Source organism: Arachis stenosperma, chromosome 10 (genome assembly GCF_014773155.1).
Source record: "Arachis stenosperma cultivar V10309 chromosome 10, arast.V10309.gnm1.PFL2, whole genome shotgun sequence".
Taxonomy (NCBI): Eukaryota; Viridiplantae; Streptophyta; class Magnoliopsida; order Fabales; family Fabaceae; genus Arachis; species Arachis stenosperma.
This window is the reverse complement of record NC_080386.1, coordinates 90,249,388-90,266,277: the sequence shown is the minus strand read 5'-3', so window position 1 is coordinate 90,266,277 and position 16,890 is coordinate 90,249,388. Positions and strand designations below refer to the sequence as shown.

The 16,890-nt window shown below is 40.9% G+C and overlaps 2 non-coding genes across 2 annotated transcripts; one reads left to right on the top strand and one right to left on the bottom strand.

Annotated features, from left to right (window-relative positions):
- Positions 1-7,352: 7,352 nt before the first annotated feature.
- LOC130958487 (small nucleolar RNA R71) lies at positions 7,353-7,460 on the top strand. The gene has a single exon (XR_009077606.1). It is a non-coding gene; the product is annotated as a small nucleolar RNA R71 (small nucleolar RNA).
- Positions 7,461-15,862: 8,402 nt separating this feature from the next.
- On the bottom strand, positions 15,863-15,966 carry LOC130958367 (small nucleolar RNA R71). Its single transcript, XR_009077493.1, has one exon. It is a non-coding gene; the product is annotated as a small nucleolar RNA R71 (small nucleolar RNA).
- Between the last annotated feature and the right edge of the window lie 924 nt (positions 15,967-16,890).

Here is a 16,890-nt window from a genome sequence, read left to right as displayed (position 1 = left end):
ACTAAAAAGTACAAGCGAAAAGAACGAAATCGAAAGAAGTTTCAAAACGCTAGCTAAAAAGTTGTTAATTGAAAACAACTAAAAAGCACAAAAGCGAAAGTAAGAAGTCAAAACGCTAGCTAAAAAGTTGTTAATCGAAAACAACTAAAAAGCACAAAAGCGAAAGTAAGAAGTCAAAACGCTAGCTAAAAAGTTGTTAATCGAAAACAACTAAAAAGCACAAAAGCGAAAGTAAGAAGTCAAAACGCTAGCTAAAAAGTTGTTAATCGAAAACAACTAAAAAGCACAAAAGCGAAAGTAAGAAGTCAAAACGCTAGCTAAAAAGTTGTTAATAAAAAACAACTAAAAAGCACAAAAGCGAAAGTAAGAAGTCAAAACGCTAGCTAAAAAGTTGTTAATCAAAAACAACTAAAAAGCAAAAAAGCGAAAGTAAAAAATCAAAACGCTAGCTAAAAAGTTGTTATCCGAAAACGACTAAAAAGCACAAAAGCGGAAACAAAAAGTCAAGCGCGAACAAAAAACACCGCATAATAAAGTTACTACAACAAAAGGTGTCCAAAGTGTTCAACAGAAACCATCCAAAAACAAAAGAGCCCACAGATCGGGCAAAACACCAAGAAGTACAAGACTACAGAGGATCGAGGCCCTTTCCGGACTCCACATCGACAGCAGGCTGAAACATAGATATCGGGACTGCATCGACGGCAACGTCATCCCGGTTTGAAACCTCCACACCAGATCTATCCTCAGCCAAAGGTGAAGTCGGGTTCACAACCGGAACCTCGGGGTCGGACACCGGAGCCTTGTGGTCGGACACCGGAACCTCATCCTCGGCAGGAGCAGGAACAATCTTTCCCTCCACAACAATGTTTTCCGTACTGAATAAGCTCAGATCCAGGTCGGGAGCAAGAACCCGGACCTGATCCCTCAAATTCACAAACATAGCATCCATACCCTTGGCCACATTATCTTCCAGCTCGTAAAAATCATCCCGAGCATACTGCAACTTCTCCTTCGTCTCCACAAGCTCGGCATACAGCTTAGTATAGTTCTCCGTCGCCACCCTCGCCATCTCCTCAGATGTCTTCGCCGCCGCCACAGCCGCGGTGGCCCTAGTTTTCTCTTCCTCCAAAGAGGCCTCCAGCTCAGTAATCCTGGCAGCCTTCAGTTGACTAATCTTATCAAGCTCAGACCGTGCCTTCTCAAGTCGGGAGCTGGTCGCCCCAAGGGGAGCTTTCTTGAACTCCCGAGCAATAGCGGCATGAAGACTAGCCATCCGAACACAGCTCCGCGCCATATACTGAAAGTGATGCTCCATAGACGCATCATCAGTAGAAATAAAGGTCTGGGGGAGAATGTGCTGCTCAATCCAACCAAGAGCGTCAAATCCTTATCATTGAAACCAGCAAGCTCTTGAGAGGTCTTCTGTTTCTTGGGGGGAGGACCCGAGGTCGAAGACGGGGAAAGGTGACCGGGTCCGGAGGTCGGAGGATCTTGAGTTATAGCTCGGAACTGAGGAGTCGGAATGGTCTTCGACCGAGTCTGAACACCCACGGTAGTCTTCTGCGGAGAAGATCGGGCAGAAACCTCAGCCTCGATATTCCGAGCAGCCGCAGACTTCTTCGACCGACGAAGAAACTTCATGGAATCCGCCTGAGAAGACATCTCTGCAGAAACAAAAAGAAAGGGATTATCACAAACAGGAATTCCACCAAAACAGGCAAAATACTAAAAGGATGAAGCTCGGAGAGGTCGGGAACTACCTAACTCGGAACGGAGAAGGCTTGGATCTCCCAACATTTTCTTCGTGTCCAAGTGAGGTGCCCGACCCCATAAACTGCTCAACACACCCGCAAAAGCCTGCTCTACCTCATCTAGACTCTCAAAAGTATACTTAACCGACACAACATTCTCCTGCCAACAAAGAGGAAAAGAAGGCTCCCCACTCTCATCTAGAAAGAAAGGTCGGACATCTCCAGCAGCCCGGACCTTGAAATAGTAGTTCTTGAAATCATGAAACGACTCATCATACAAGGTACAAAACTTCTTCCCCTGGTTAGCCCTAAAAGAGACCCAAGACACCTTCCCAGCACCCGACCCCGGCTTCGTCAACGCGAACAGATAGGAAAAAAGAGAAACAGAAGGGGAGACGCCCAAAAACTGACACAAAAGTTGAAACAGCTTTAAAACGCCCAAGAATTTGGATGGAGTTGCGTAGGGGCAAGGTTACAAGACCAAAGGACCTCGGACTCCAAGTCGGTAAAAGGAAGTCGTACACCCAGCTTAGAGAAAAAACAATCGTAAGCATAAAAGAATAGCTTCTCGGAACTTTCTAAAGGCGGGAAGCACACTCTCTCCTCGGACTCCGGGGCTACTAGCTCATAATCCCGCTCAGACTCCCTGTTCTCACAAATACTACACTCCCTACGGAACCTAACTAGATACTCAGAATCTACAACAGAAGGGACCCTTAGAGGAACAGGATCTACCCAACCAAGACCACTCGGAATCTTGGTCGACATTGCTTGAAACACCTTTCGAGACATAAAAAATCTTGCCTACAAAGAAGAATACAACAGCAAGCCAAAAATCACATAATAGGCAGACAGCAAAAAACCCATTCAGCAGAAGCAAGAAAACAAAAGTTCTTTTAGAAGAAAAATGCAGTAACCCGAAAACAAAGTACCAAGAGAAAAGAGCCCCCCCACATACAAACAACCAAAGCAATGGCGGCGCCTCTTTCCGGGGCAACCCCAGCATATGTGCACAGCAAAAGTAAAGACAAGAAACAAACCTGGGAGAAAGGAAGAAGACAACGAGCTCCGATGCAAGAAGAACGAAACAGCGGCGCAGAGGAAACCCCGAAAAACAACGCACAGAAAGAATCGGAGAAGAAGAACAGAGAGAAAGAAGGAAGATGCTCGAAAGAGAGGCGGCGAAAAACCCAGAAAAAGGGAAAGGGAACAGAATAAACAAAGAAAATGAGGAAAGGGGCAAATAAATAATGCCTTCACAGAGCCCGAACGGAAATCGAGGAGAAACGGTAAAAAGCAATAAATGCTGAAACGGCCATTTTCAAATTTTGAAAAGAACGACTATGCCCGAGCTCGACCTCTCAAAAGGACGAACTCGGATAGGGGCACTGTTCATACCCTGACCGAGCTCTCCAAACTCGGGAAGTTCGCAGAAGGTCCGACCTCGTCCCAAAGGCCCACGCCTGAGGTCGGACCTCGGACAAATAAAGAAGAAAGGCCCAAAACGAAGGAACATAGCCCAATCTAAAGGCGGCTAAAAGCCCAGAAAGATAAAGGCGGTTCCCTTGAAGATAAGATGACCTCACTTAAAGATAAGATAAGATAACTAACTTATCCTATCCACAGGAGGCCACATCTCACCATTATAAATACACTGGAGCACCCAGGTATAACTCATACTCTAATTCTACTCAATATCTGCTTGGACCCATGCTAACTTAAGCATCGGAGTGTCATTGCAGGTACAACCCCCCGCCGCTTAGCACACCAAGCTCGGGTCACGGAACCCCTACCTCGGGTCTTGCCAGACGACCGATCTACACGTTTCAGGTAACCCTCGGAACAGATTCATAGGACATTCATAACTTTAAGGCATAAACACTAAGACACTAATGATCATAAGACACAAACATGGATAAACATAAGCACTAAAATTCAAAAAACAGAAGAATAAAGAACAAGGAAATCAAGGAACGGGTCCACCTTAGTGATGGCGGCTCTTCCTTCCTCTTGAAGGTCCTATGGAGTGCTTGAGCTCCTCAATGTCTCTTCCTTGCCTTTGTTGCTCCTCTCTCATGATTCTTTGATCTTCTCTTATTTCATGGAGGAGAATGGAGTGTTCTTGGTGCTCCACCCTTAGTTGTCCCATGTTGGAACTCAATTCTCCTAGGGAGGTGTTTAGTTGCTCCCAATAGTTTTGTGGAGGAAAGTGCATCCCTTGAGGCATCTCAGGGATCTCATGATGAGAGGGGTCTCTTGTGTGCTCCATCCTTTTCTTGGTAATGGGCTTATCTTCATCAATGGTGATGTCTCCCTCTATGTCAACTCCAACTTGTAGAGTTCTTGGGCTATAACCTCATGAACTTCCACTTCTTCTCCAATCATGATGCTATGGATCATGATGGCCCGGTCTAAAGTAACTTCGGACCGGTTGCTAGTGGAAATGATTGAGCGTTGGATAAACTCCAACCATCCTCTAGCCACGGGTTTGAGGTCATGCCTTCTCAATTGAACCGGCTTGCCTCTTGAATCTCTCTTCCATTGTGCGCCCTCTTCACATATGATTGTGAGGACTTGGTCCAACCTTTGATCAAAGTTGACCCTTCTTGTGTAAGGATGTTCATCTCCTTGCATCATAGGCAAGTTGAACGCCACCCTCACACTTTCCGGACTAAAATCCAAGTATTTCCCCCGAACCATAGTAAGATAATTCTTTGGATCCGGGTTCATACTTTGATCATGGCTCTTGGTGATCCATGCATTGGCATAGAACTCTTGAACCATCAAGATTCCAACTTGTTGAATGGGGTTGGTAAGTACTTCCCAACCTCTTCTTTGGATCTCATGGCGGATCTCCGGATATTCACCCTTTTTGAGTGAAAAGGGGACCTCGGGGATCACCTTCTTCAAGGCCACAACTTCATAAAAGTGGTCTTGATGCACCCTTGAGATGAACCTATCCATCTCCCATGACTCGGAGGTGGAAGCTTTTGCCTTCCCTTTCCTCTTTCTAGAGGTTTCTCCGGCCTTGGATGCCATAATGGTTATGGAAAAATGAAAAAGCAACGCTTTTACCACACCAAACTTAAAATGTTCGCTCGTCCTCGAGCAAAAGAAGAAAGAAGAGAGTAGATGAAGAAGAAATGAGGAAGAGGGAGATGGTGGTGTATTCGGCCAAAGAGGGGGAGAAGTGGTGTTTTGGTTGTGTGAAAATGAAGGGGTTAAGAAGGGTTTATATAGGAGAGAGGGGAGATGAGGTTCGGCCATTATGGGTGGGTTTGGGAGGGAAAGTGGTTTGAATTTGAAGGGTGAGGTTGGTGGGGTTTTATGAAGGATGGATGTGAGTGGTGAAGAGAAAGATGGGATTTGATAGGGGAAGGGTTTTTGGGGAAGAGGTGTTGAGGTGATTGGTGAATGGGGGAAGAAGAGAGAGAGTGGTGGTGGGGTCCTGTGGGGTCCACAGATCCTGTAGTGTCAAGGAAAAGTCATCCCTGCACCAAATGTTGCTCAAAATCACGTTTTGAGGCATTTCTGGCGTTAAACGCCGGGCTGATGCCCATTCCTGGCGTTTAACGCCAGGTTCTTACCCTTTTCTGGCGTTTAACGCCAGTCTGGTGCCCCTTTCTGGCGTTAAACGCCCAGAATGGTGCCAGACTGGGCGTTAAACGCCCAACTGCTAGGTTTACTGGCGTTTGAACGCCAGCAACATCTTCCTCCAGGGTGTGCTGTTTTTCTTCCTGTTTTTCATTTTGTTTTTACTTTTTTTTAATGGATTTTGTGACTTCTTATGATCATCAACCTACAAAAAACATAAAATAACAAAAGAAACTATATAAAATATAATCATTGGGTTGCCTCCCAACAAGCGCTTCTTTAATGTCAGTAGCTTGACAGAGGGCTCTCATGGAGCCTCACAGATATTCAGAGCAATGTTGGAACCTCCCAACACCAAACTTAGAGTTTGAATGTGGGGGTTCAACACCAAACTTAGAGTTTGGTTGTGGCCTCCCAACACCAAACTTTGAGTTTGACTGTGGGGGCTCTTCTTGACTTTGATTTGAGAGAAGCTCTTCATGCTTCATCTCTATGGTGACAGAGGGGTATCCTTGAGCCTTAAACACAAAGGATTCTCCATTCACTTGAATGATCAGTTCACCTCCATCAACATCAATCACAGCCTTTGCTGTGGCTAGGAAGGGTCTGCCAAGGATGATGGTTTCATCCATGCACTTCCCAGTCTCTAGGACTATGAAATCAGTAGGGATGTAATGGTCTTCAATCTTAACCAAAACATTCTCTACAAGTCCATAAGCTTGTTTTCTTGAGTTGTCTGCCATCTCTAGTGAGATTTTTGCAGCTTGTACCTCAAAGATCCTTAGCTTCTCCATTACTGAGAGAGGCATGAGGTTTACACTTGACCCTAAGTCACACAGAGCTTTCTTGAAGGTCATGGTGCCTATGGTACAAGGTATGGAAAACTTCCCAGGGTCTTGTCTCTTTTGAGGTAGTTTCTGCCTAGACAAGTCATCCAGTTCTTTGGTGAGCAAGGGAGGTTCATCCTCCCAAGTCTCATTTCCAAATAACTTGTCATTTAGCTTCATGATTGCTCCAAGGTATTTAGCAACTTTGCTCTTCAGTGACATACTCATCCTCTTCAGAGGAAGAATACTCATCAGAGCTCATGAAAGGCAGAAGTAAGTCCAATGGAATCTCTATGGTCTCATGTTGAGTCTCAGATTCCCATGGTTCCTCATTGGGGAACTCATTGGAGGCTAGTGCACGCCCATTGAGGTCTTCCTCAGTGGCGTTCACTTCCTCCCCTTCCTCTCCAAATTCGGCCATATTGATGGCTTTGCACTCTCCTTTTGGATTTTCTTCTGTGTTGCTTGGAAGAGTACTTGGAGGGAGTTCAGTAACTTTCTTGCTCAGCTGTCCCACTTGTCCTTCCAAATTCCTAATGGAAGACCTCGTTTCAGTCATGAAACTTTGAGTGGTTTTGATTAGATCAGAGACCATGGTTGCTAAGTCAGAGGGGTTCTGCTTAGAATTCTCTGTCTGTTGCTGAGAAGATGATGGAAAAGGTTTGCCATTGTTAAACCTGTTTCTTCCACCATTATTATTGAAACCTTGTTGAGGTCTCTCTTGATTCTTCCATGAGAGATTTGGGTGATTTCTCCATGAAGAATTATAGGTGTTTCCATAGGGTTCTCCTAGGTAATTCACCTCTTCCATTGAAGGGTTCTCAGGATCATAAGCTTCTTCCTCAGATGAAGCCTCCTTAGTACTGCTTGGTGCATTTTGCATTCCAGACAGACTTTGAGAAATCAAATTGACTTGTTGAGTCAATATCTTGTTCTGAGCCAAAATGGCATTCAGAGTATCAATCTCAAGAACTCCTTTCTTCTGACTTGTCCCATTGTTCACAGGATTCCTTTCAGAAGTGTACATGAATTGGTTATTTGCAACCATTTCAATGAGCTCTTGAGCCTCTGTAGGCGTCTTCTTCAGATGAAGAGATCCTCCAGCAGAGCTATCCAAAGACATCTTGGATAGTTCAGAGAGACCATCATAGAAAATACCTATGATGCTCCATTCAGAAAGCATGTCAGAAGGACATCTTCTGATCAACTGTTTGTATCTTTCCCAAGCTTCATAGAGGGATTCTCCATCCTTCTGTCTGAAGGTTTGGACTTCCACTCTAAGCTTACTCCATCTTTGTGGTGGAAAGAACTTTGCCAAGAAGGCATTCACTAGCTTTTCCCAAGAGTCCAGGCTTTCTTTAGGTTGAGAGTCCAACCATATCCTAGCTTTGTCTCTTACAGCAAAAGGGAATAGCATCAGTCTATAGACCTCAGGGTCTACCCCATTAGTCTTGACTGTGTCACAGATTTGCAAGAATTCAGCTAAGAACTGATGAGGATCTTCCATTGGAAGTCCATGGAACTTGCAATTCTGTTGCATTAGAGAAACTAATTGAGGTTTAAGCTCAAAGTTGTTTGCTCCAATGGCAGGGATAGAGATGCTTCTCCCATAAAAATCAGGAGTAGGTGCAGTAAAGTCACCCAGCACCTTCCTTGCATTGTTTGCATTATTGTTGTTTTCGGCTGCCATGTCTTCTTCTTCTTTGAAGAATTCGGTCAGGTCCTCTAAAGAGAGTTGTGCTTTGGCCTCTCTTAGTTTTCTCTTCAAGGTCCTTTCGGGTTCAGGGTCAGCTTCAACTAGAATGCCTTTGTCTCTGCTCCTGCTCATATGAAAGAGAAGAGAACAAGAAAATGTGGAGTCCTCTATGTCACAGTATAGAGATTCCTTGAGATGTCAGAGGAAAAGAGAAATAGAAAGAAGAAGGAGAAGAAGAATCCGAACTTTACTTAGATAAGATTCGAATTGTGCATTAAGAAGGAGTGGTACTCCATAAATAGAAGGATGTGAGAAGGAGGGGAGTAATTTTTTTTTTGAAAATTAATTAAAATATTTTGAAAAACATTTTTGAAAAACACTAATTGATTTTCGAAAACAAAAGTGGGAAAGAGGTAAAGTGATTTTTGAAAAAGATTTTGAAATTAGAAATTAAAAGAGATTTGATTGAAAACTATTTTGAAAAAGATGTGATTGAGAAGATATGATTGGTTTTAAAAAGATGTGATTGAGAAGATATGATTTGAAAACAATTTTAAAAAGATTTGATTTTAAAAATTAATGACTTGCCTAACAAGAAAAGATATGATTCAAACATTAAACCTTTCTCAACAGAAAAGGCAACAAATATGAGATGTTCAATCAAATCATTAATTGTTAGTAAGTATCTTTGAAAAAGGAAAGAAATTGATTTTGAAAACATTTGATTGAAAAGATATGATTTGAAAAAGATTTGATTTTGAAAAACTTTGAAAAAAATTGATTTGAAAACAAAATCTTCCCCTAGCACCATCCTGGCGTTAAACGCCCAGAATGGTATCCATTCTGGCGTTTAACGCCCAAAATGCACCCTTTTTGGGCGTTAAACGCCCAGCCAGGTACCCTGGCTGGCGTTTAAACGCCAGTCTGCCTTCTTCACTGGGCATTTTCGAATGCCCAGCTTTTTCTGTATAATTCCTCTGCAGTATGTTCTGAATCTTCAATTCTCTGTATTATTGACTTGAAAAGACACAAATAAAAAATATTTTTGGATTTTTTTAATAATCAAAATGCAACAAGAATCAAATAACAATGCATGCAAGACACCAAACTTAGCAGTTTGTATACTACTGACACTATATGAGACACCTAAACACTCAAGTCAAGAGAATCCAAAGATCAGAGTAAGAAATCATCAAGAATTACTTGAAGATCCTTAAGACACATGAATGAATGCATGCAATTGACACCAAACTTAAAATGAGACACTAGACTCAAGCAAGAAATATTTTTGGTTTTTATGATTTTCTAATTTTTTTGTGTTTTTCGAAAATTAAGTGAAACATCAAATTCTTAATGAGAATTCCAGGAATCAGTGCAATGCTAGTCTAAGACTCCGGTCCAGGAATTAGACATGGCTTCACAGCCAGCCAAGCTTTCAAAGAAAGCTTCGGTCTAAAACACTAGACATGGCCAAAGGCCAGCCAAGCCTTAGCAGATCACTGCTCCAAAAGCAAGATCAACAAGCTCTTGTGATGATAAGTTGAAACCTCGGTCCAATGAAATTAGACATGGCTTTACAGCCAGCCAGATTTCAGCAAATCATCATGAAACTCTAGAATTCATCTTCAAGAATTTCGAAAAAAAAAATAAATGCCTAATCTAAGCAACAAGATGAACCGTCAGTTGTCCATACACAAGAACAATCCCCGGCAACGGCGCCAAAAACTTGGTGCAGTTGCCGGATCAGGATCAAAACTTGGCACTGTTATTGCAGAGAACAAATGCGAAACCGTAGTTAGGACATTCAATTCCCCGGCAACGGCGCCAAAAACTTGGTGCACGAAATTGTGATCAATACTTTTTCAAAACATAAACAATCCCTAGTAATGGCTCCAAAGACTTGGTGCTCAATACCATGGCATAAACACAACTTCGCACAACTAACCAGCAAGTGCACTGGGTCATCCAAGTAATAAACCTTACGCGAGTAAGGGTCGATCCCACGGAGATTGGTGGTATGAAGCAAGCTATGGTCATCTTGTAAATCTCAGTCAGGCAGACTCAAATGGGTATAGATGATGAATAAAGTAATAAGATAAAGATAGAGATACTTATGTATATCATTGGTGAGAGCTTCAGACAAGCGTATGAAGATGCCTTCCCTTCCGTCTCTCTGCTTTCCTAATGTCTTCATCCAATCCTTCTTACTCCTTTCCATGGCAAGCTCGTGTAGGGTTTCACCGTTGTCAATGGCTACCTCCCATCCTCGCAGTGAAAGCTAATGCTCACGCACTCTGTCACAGTACGGCCAATCACCGGTTGGTTCCCGCTTCCTACTGGAATAGAATCCCTCTTTTGCGTCTGTCACTAACGCCCAGCAGGTTACAAGTTTGAAGCACGTCACAGTCATTCAATCATTGAATCCTACTCAGAATACCACAGACAAGGTTTAGACCTTCCGGATTCTCTTGAATGCCGCCATCAGGTCCTGCCTATACCACGAAGATTCCGATTAAAGAATCCAAGAGATATTCACTAGAGCCTTGGTTACTTGTAGAACAAGAGTGGTTGTCAGTCACCTTGTTCATAGGTGAGAATGATGATGAGTGTCAATCATCACCTTCATCAAGTTGAAGAACAAGTGATATCTTGGACAAAGAACAAGCGGAATTGAATAGAAAAACAATAGTAATTGCATTAATACTCGAGGTACAGCAGAGCTCCACACCTTAATCTATGGTGTGTAGAAACTCCACCGTTGAAAATACATAAGAACAAGGTCTAGGCATGGCCGAATGGCCAGCCTCCCAAAGTGAGTTCAATCATCAAAACATGATCCAAAGACTCTCTATACAATAGTAAAAGGTCCTATATATATAGAAAACTAGTAGCCTAGGGTGTACAAAGATGAGTAAATGACATAAAAATCCACTTCCGGGCCCACTTGGTGTGTGCTTGGGCTGAGCAATGAAGCATTTTCGTGTAGAGACTTCTCTTGGAGTTAAACGCCAGCTTTTATGCCAGTTTGGGCGTTTAACTCCCAATTAGGTGCCAGTTCCGGCGTTTAACGCTGGAATTTCTTGAGGTGACTTTGAACGCCGGTTTGGGCCATCAAATCTTGGGCAAAGTATGGACTATCATATATTGCTGGAAAGCCCAGGATGTCTACTTTCCAACGCCGTTGAGAGCGCGCCAATTGGGCTTCTGTAGCTCCAGAAAATCCACTTCGAGTGCAGGGAGGTCAGAATCCAACAGCATCTGCAGTCCTTTTCAGTCTCTGAATCAGATTTTTGCTCAGGTCCCTCAATTTCAGCCAGAAAATACCTGAAATCACAGAAAAACACACAAACTCATAGTAAAGTCCAGAAAAGTGAATTTTAACTAAAAACTAATAAAAATATACTAAGAACTAAACTAAAACTACTAAAAACATACTAAAATCAATGCCAAAAAGCGTACAAATTATCCGCTCATCACATACAAATCAGATAGGTGACGTATACGCGTGGGGTGACGCATACGCGTAGGTTGGTTTTGTGCTAGAGGCACAATTCCAGCCCAAAACTCACATAAATCTCGGGTTTTTGTATGGGATGTGGAAATTTTGGATCCACGTGTACGTGTGGGTGATGCATACGCATGGATGGTCGAAAAGCATGTTGTCACACGTACGCGTGGATGACGGGTACGCGTGGCATGGTGCTCTTTTTCAAAAATTTTCCAACTTATTGCACCAAACCAAGTATTCCAAGCCTTCAAACAGCTACCAAAACACCATAAAACCTTATTTAACATACTAAACTACCAAATAAACTCAACAAACTAAGCTAAACACGAAATTTAAGCTAAACACGAAATTAAACCTATCTTTACTAATATTTACAAAAGAGAGAAATGAAAAGATTTTACCATGGTGGGTATCTCTCACCTAGCACTTTTATTTTAAGTCCTTAAGTTGGACTTATGGGAGCTCCTCATCAAGGTGGCTTGTGCTTGAATCCATCCTTGAACGTCCACCAATGCTTGGACTTCTAATGAGCTTTATCATTCAAAATCAATAATTCCAAGCTTTGATGGAGTTCTGAACAAGCTAAGGGCTCCCAAAATTGATCCTCATGTATGCCGGGATCTTAAATATTGTTTCTATACCCATCTTCAAGTTGATTATCATTAATCCATCCGGGTGGCAAGCAAGATGAAATCTCAATGTAATGCCAAATTCTCCTTCTAGACCTGTATAGTTGAGCACTAGTCCACCCTTTGTATTTCATCTTTGATGTGTCAACCAAAATGAGCCTTGATTTGCAATGCCAACCACGAATCATCTTTCTTTTACGCTTCATCCCGCAAAGCGCCCTAAGTTGACTGATGAGCGGATAATTTATACGCTTTTTGGCATTGTTTTTAGGTAGTTTTTAGTAAGTTCAAGCTACTTTTAGGGATGTTTTCATTAGTTTTTATGTTAAATTCACATTTATGGACTTTACTATGAGTTTGTGTGTTTTTCTATAATTTCAGGTAATTTCTGGCTGAAATTGAGGGACTTGAGCAAAACTCTGAAAAAGGCTGACAAAAGGACTGCTGATGCTGTTAGAATCTGACCTCCCTGCACTCAAAATGGATTTCCTGGAGCTACAGAACTCCAAGTGGCGCGTTCTCAACGGCGTTGGAAAGTAGACATCCAGAGCTTTCCAGCAATATATAATAGTTCATACTTTATTCGGGAATTGACGATGTAAAGTGGCGCTCGACGCCAAGTACATGCTGCTTCTGGAGTCAAACGCCAGAAACACGTCACGACCCGGAGTTGAACGCCAGAAACACGCTATAACTCGGCGTTCAACTCCAAAGGAAGCCTCAGCTCGTGGATAGATCAAGCTCAGCCCAAACACACACCAAGTGGGCCCCAGAAGTGAATTTATGCATCAATTACTTACCTCTGCAAACCCTAGTAGCTAGTTTAGTATAAATAAGACTTTTTACTAGTGTATTAGTTGCCTTTTGACCACGTTTCATCTTTGGTCTCAGTTTTGTTTTATTCTTCATCTTAGGAGGCCATTGATCACGTTTTGGGGGCTGGCCATTCGGCCATGCCTGAACCTTTCACTTATGTATTTTCAACGGTGGAGTTTCTACACACCATAGATTAAGGGTGTGGAGCTCTGCTGTACCTCAAGTTTCAATACAATTACTATTATTTTCTATTCAATTCTCTTTTATTCTTATTCCAAGATATACGTTGCACTTCAACTTGATGAATGTGATGATCCGTGACACTCATCATCATTCTCACCTATGAACGCGCGTGACTGACAACCACTTTCGTTCTACTTTAGGCCGGGCGCATATCTCTTAGATTCCCCAACAGAATCTTCGTGGTATAAGCTAGATAGATGGCGGCATTCATGGGAATCTGGAAAGTCTAACCTTGTCTGTGGTATTTCGAGTAGGATTTCGGGAATCTGGAAAGTCTAACCTTGTCTGTGGTATTCCGAGTAGGATTCTGGGATTGAATGACTGTGAAGAGCTTCAAACTCCTGAAGGCTGGGCGTTAGTGACAGACGCAAAAGAATCAAGGGATTCTATTCCAACCTGATTGAGAACCGACAGATGATTAGCCATGCTGTGACAAAGCATAGGACCATTTTCACTGAGAGGATGGGATGTAGCCATTGACAATGGTGATGCCCTACATACAGCTTGCCATGGAAAGGAGTAAGAAGGATTGGATGAATGTAATAAGAAAGTAGAGATTCAAGAGGAGCACAGCATCTCCATATGCCTATCTGAAATTCCCACCATGGAATTATATGAGTAACTATTTACTATTTTATTTTCTGTTTATTATTAATTTTCGAACTTATCATAAACCATTTAATCTGCCTAACTGAGATTTACAAGGTGACCATAGCTTGCTTCATACCAACAATCTCTGTGGGATCGACTCTTACTCACGTAAGGTATTACTTGGATGACCCAGTACACTTGCTGGTTAAGTTGAACGGAGTTGTGATCACACGTGCCATTACCAGGGATTATTAAGATCCCAATTCATCATACCATGATCTCTTTGGGGTATTTTTGATAGAGCCAATATTTAAATTTCATACAAGTACAAAGAGACCAACTTTGAGGATCACAATTTCGTCCATCAAGTTTTTGGCGCCGTTGCCGGGGATTGTTTGAGTTTGGACAACTGACGGTTCATCTTGTTGCTCAAATTAGGTAATTTTCTTTTCAAAATTTTTCAAAAATATTTTTCAAAATTTTTCTTTTCTTTTTCGTTTTTTTCAAACTTTATTTTCGAAAAAATTAATAAAAATCCAAAAAAATTAATAAAATCATAAAAAATCAAAAATATTTTGTGTTTCTTGTTTGAGTCTTGAGTCAATTTTTAAGTTTGATGTCTTGCATGTTTTCTTTGCATCAAAATTTTTTTTTTCAAAATTATGTTCTTGATGTTCATCATGATCTTCAAAGTGTTTTTGGTGTTCATCTTGACATTCATAGTGTTCTTGCATGCATCATGTGTTTTGATCCAAAATTTTTAAGTTTTGGGTCATAATTGTGTTTTTCTCTCTCATAATTAAAATTTCAAAAATCAAAAAAAATCTTTTCCTTATTCCCTCCAAATTTTCGAAATTTTGGGTTGACTTGGTCAAAAAATTTTTAAAATAGTTGTTCTTACAAGTCAAGTCAAAATTTCAATTTTAAAAAAATCTTATCTTTTAAATTCTTTTTCAAATCTTTCTTATCTTTATATCAAATTTCGAAAACTCACTAACAATTAATGTGATTGATTCAAAAATTTGAAGTTTGTTACTTTCTTGTTAAGAAAGGTTCAATCTTTAAGTTCTAGAATCTTATCTTGTAGTTTCTTGTTAGTGAAGTAAGTAATTTTAAATTTAAAAATTAAATCTTTTTCAAACACACCTTTTCTATCTTATTTTCTTATCTTATCTTTTTATCATATTTTTTTTTTCAAAATTTTATCTTTTTCAAAAATTTGATTTCAAAATATCTTATCTAACTTCTTATCTTCTTATCTTTTCAAATGTGATTTTAATATCTTTTTCAACTAACTATTTGACTTTTTGTTTGTTTCTTATCTTTTTCAAAACCACCTAACTACTTTTTCCTCTCTAAATTTCGAAAATATCTCATCTCTTTTTCAAAAATTCTTTTTTTTTGTTTTAAATTTTAATTTTAATCTTATCTTATCTTTAATTTTCGAAAATACTAACCTTTTTTTTAAATTATTTTCGAAATTCTCCCTCTCTTTTCTTATTCTATTTAATTATTTATTTACTAACACTTCTCTTCACCTCTCTTCATCTAAAAATCCGAACCCATTCTTCCTCACTCTTCCCCCCTTTCTTCTTCTACTAACATAAAGGAATCTCTATATTGTGACATAGAGGATTCCTCTTCTTTTCTTATTTTCTTCTCTTTCATATGAGCAGGAAAAGGAAAAAGGCACTCTTGTTGAAATTGATCCCGAACCTAAAAGGACTCTGAAGAGGAAACTAAGAGAAGCTAAATTACAACAATCTAAAGGTAACCTTTCAGAAATATTAAAACAAGAGAAGGAGATGGCAGCCGAACCCAACAACAATAATGCAAGGAGAATGCTTGGTGACTTCACAAAACCAACGTCCAAATTTGATGGAAGAAGCATCTCCATTCCTGCCATTGGAGCCAAACATTTTGAGCTTAAACCTCAACTAGTTGCTTTAATGCAACAGAACTGCAAGTTTTATGGACTTCCATCTGAAGATCCTTACCAGTTTTTAACTGAGTTCTTGCAGATTTGTGAGACTGTTAAGACGAATGGAGTTGATCCTGAAGTCTACAGACTCATGCTTTTCCCTTTTGCTGTAAGAGACAGAGCTAGAATATGGTTGGATTCACAACCTAAGGATAGCCTGGACTCCTGGGATAAGCTGGTCACAGCTTTCTTGGATAAATTCTTTCTTCCTCAAAAGCTGAGCAAGCTTAGAGTGGATGTTCAGACCTTTAAACAAAAAGATGGTGAATCCCTCTATGAAGCTTGGGAAAGATATAAGCAGTTGACCAAAAGGTGTCCATCTGACATGTTTTCAGAATGGACCATATTAGATATATTCTATTATGGTCTATCTGAGTTTTCGAAAATGTCATTGGACCATTCTGCAGGTGGATCTATTCACCTAAAGAAAATGCCTAAAGAGGCTCAAGAACTCATTGACATGGTTGCAAATAACCAATTCATGTACACTTCTGAGAGGAATTCCGTGAATAATGGGACACCTCAGAGGAAGGGAGTTCTTGAAATTAATGCTCTGAATACCATATTGGCTCAGAACAAAGTGTTGACTCGGCAAGTCAACATGATCTCTCAAAGTCTGAATGGATGGCAAAATGCATCCAATAGTACTAAAGAGGCAGCTTCTGAAGAAGCTTATGATCCTGAGAACCCTGCAATGGCAGAGGTTAATTACATGGGTGAACCTTATGGAAACACCTATAATTCATCATGGAGAAATCATCCAAATTTCTCATGGAAGGATCAACAAAAGCCTCAACAAGGCTTCAACAATGGTGGACGCAATAGGCTGAGCAATAGCAAGCCTTTTCCATCATCTTCTCAGCAACAGACAGAGAATTCTGAACAAAACACTTCTAATTTAGCCAATCTAGTCTCTGATCTGTCAAAAGCCACTTTCAGTTTCATGAGTGAAACAAGATCCTCCATCAGAAATCTAGAGGCACAAGTGGGCCAGCTGAGTAAGAAAGTCATTGAAACTCCTCCCAGTATTCTCTCAAGCAATACAGAAGAGAATCCAAAAGGAGAGTGCAAGGCCATTTATGTGATCAATATGGCCGAATGCACAAGGAAGGAGAAGGACGAAAATCCTAGTGAAGAAGACCTCCTGGGACGTCTCTCAAGCAAGAAGGAGTTTCCTATTAAGGATCTAGAGGAATCTGAGGCTCATATAGAGACCATAGAGATTCCATTAAATCTCCTTCTGCCATGCAT